General features: G+C 44.6%; 1 pseudogene; it reads right to left on the bottom strand.

The window, feature by feature from the left end:
- Nucleotides 1–977: 977 nt before the first annotated feature.
- LOC123120125 (uncharacterized) overlaps nt 978–2,883 on the bottom strand; it is a 33,699-nt pseudogene continuing 31,793 nt past the window's right edge.

The raw sequence follows: 2,883 nt of genomic DNA, 5'->3' as shown, positions 1-2,883 counted from the left end.
GCGAGACGTTGCTCTTGTCGATGCTGGAAGTACGCCGCCCACGCCTCGTGGTTGTCGACGGTGTACTGCGGGGAGGCGCGCTGCTCCTCGGTCAGCGACGACTGAACGCGGTCGACCTCGCCGGCGAAGTAGTCGAGGCGCGCGACGACGTCCGGCAAGGGAGAATGGGGACACCTCCGGCGCTGAGCCTCCATCCTGTCGGCCCAGCGCGCATGTCTGGAGGTGCCGGGATGTTCGCCTCGAAAAGCAGGTGCGCCTCCCACGACTGCAGCGAGCGGCGGCCGAAGCCGTTGGCCACCGCTCCGTCGCCGGGGAACCGCTCGCACATTGTCGTGGCCGGGGCTGGGAGAGAGGAGAGGTTCGGCGGCGGAGAGAGAGAGAGAGAGGCAGAGAGCACGGCGTCTGTGGCCAGCGGCGGGGGGCTTTTTATAGCCGCCGGGGAGGCATGTGTACGCGGGGCAGGGAGTGAGGTGTCGCCGCGCCGCCCGTGAAGAGCCGCCCCGTGAGGAATCGCTGGAAGGCTGACCGGCGGCAGCCTTGGCATTGATTCCCCGCGGGAAATCGAGGCGTTCTGAAAACGACGAGGCGAGTGTCGCTGACTCGGCGGGCCCGCTGCTCTTTCGCGCCAAAACCGTTTCGCCCGGCGCCCCCGAGCACCCCCAGCGCACCGGGTTCAGCCTGGGTCCGCCGCCGCCAAATTCGGCCCGAGCCGGCGAAAATTGGGCTTCTGGGAGCGTGGCTGGGCCGATTTTTGTGCGCCGGCGCGAAAAAATCGCCTGGAGAGGGCGTGTTGGGGGCTCGGCTGGAGATGCTCTTAGCACCGAGACTCATGATCTCACAATCCCCCAAGTATCTAGGCATTTGTAGACCTTGAAATATAGGAATTGCTTAAACAACCTTGTCTTTTATTTCTAGACGTTCACCTTCTATTGTACAAAAAAGACCTGAGACATGAACCAGCGCGAGCACAACAAAAGTCACTCATCCGAGTTCAGTTCTGAGTCTGAGTGCGAGTCAACTTGGTCAGGCGACGATACAGGAGAAAACTCTTCTCCATTAGTGATCGGATAATAAGCTACAAAAGGAAAAACAACATTGTCAAAGAGAAGGTTGTCTATCCATGTAGATTGCCAACAGCAGAAATGCAAATATAGTTCAATATACATTCATACATAATATAATATAAGGAGAGAGGCGTTTTGGAGGCCGAGCTCCATAAAGGCCTTTATGTTTGAAAAATTCTAATTCAAACTTGTATGGTTCAAAAAATTCTAAAAAAAATATTCGCGGATGCAAGGATGTAACCCACATGTACGTAAAAATTCATGATGAAATACCTTAAGTTGCGACCTATACAAAAAAGACAAATTCATGGCCTGGGAGGATGAATAGTATCATGTGTTAAACAACCCCAGATTTGTCTTTTTTGCACAGCCCTCATTTCAATGTATTTTGAGCTGAAAATTTACACACATGTGTGTTATGCCTTCATTTATATCTGTATTTTCTTCCAGAATTTTTGAAAATGTAAAAATACGAATTTTGATGAAATTTTAAATTTGAATTTGGAGACCTCACTGGAGGCCGAGCTCGAAAAGGGATTTTTGTAATATAAGGCACCTCTAAACTAGTGCTAAGAATCGTAAGGGCATGTACAATGGTTGACAAGGTAGTCTTATCTTAAATCTTGCATGTAATTTAGAAATGACAAAAAAACATGTCTACAATGGGTCATCTCTTAGCCTTATCTTCAATAACTAGTTATTCCTAAAAAAGTGGCGAGACATATTGTGCTAAGAGATCATATTTTGTCTTCATTAAATAAGAGAAGACAAGCCTTTTCTTATGATTTCTCTCTACTCCACCTCATCATTTATCCTATGTGGCATCCTAAGATAGAACCATTGTACATGCCCTAAGGAATGAACATACCAACAGTTGCATGCGTTATCTCGTTCCGGAGCAACGTCAAGTGCAAAAAAGTCAAACATGGATACTTTGGCATAGAAAAAAGGGAACCCGTTGACCTAAAAACAATGAATATATGTTCTACATTTGACATGTCCAAAATCATGAACTGTATAGTACTTTTATAATGCGATATTCAAAACATCTTGTGGATGCAAGATATTATTGCACAATATGTAAAAGTGTATCTACGAAAATAATGGGTGCATATAACATGATGTTCATAATTGACAATCCAAATAAAATATAGATGGGACTAGGTTGTAAAAAGAAAGATGTATACCTTGTTCAACAACTTCTCGGTGATCAGATACATTTACAGTTAAATGTTTTTTCCTCCAAATACAGTTGACCGTGTGAAATAACCGGACCTATAGAGTCAGTGCGACTATATTTCAGTGTTAATATTTTGCAAAATATTATTTTATATGATGAAATGCATAACATTAGTCGAGAAAAGCACAAATTTGACTACTTCAAACTTACAGAAACATCCAATTTGGCATTAATGTCATTTCCTCTGTGAAAACTGCCCATGGATATGCTCAGCAACTTGTTTTCCAACTGATAATAGCAGAAAAAAAGCAAGTATTTACAAGAGCAAAAACAAAAGGTTATAGGAAGTCCAATAATACACATACCTCAACTGTGGTAGAAATGGGTTCTCCACCAATACATCCAATAATATCGCCTACTCGGATTCCAACTTCCTCAGCATGAGATCGAAATGAAACCTTTTATTTAATTGGCAATAATTAATTAATCAATAACGTGTATGAAAAGAGATGATAAAAATATAATCGCATATGCTATCCCTGAGGCAACTGGAAAAACTATGATTCAGTTGATTTTGCCGAGAGTAGGCATGATAGCCGGAGGGAGGAAGAACTTATCATGTTCGGGTCCGGAAGAACA

The sequence above is a fragment of the Triticum aestivum genome, chromosome 5D (genome assembly GCF_018294505.1).
Source record: "Triticum aestivum cultivar Chinese Spring chromosome 5D, IWGSC CS RefSeq v2.1, whole genome shotgun sequence".
Classification (NCBI taxonomy): domain Eukaryota; kingdom Viridiplantae; phylum Streptophyta; class Magnoliopsida; order Poales; family Poaceae; genus Triticum; species Triticum aestivum.
This window is presented reverse-complemented; position numbering and strand designations above follow the sequence as displayed.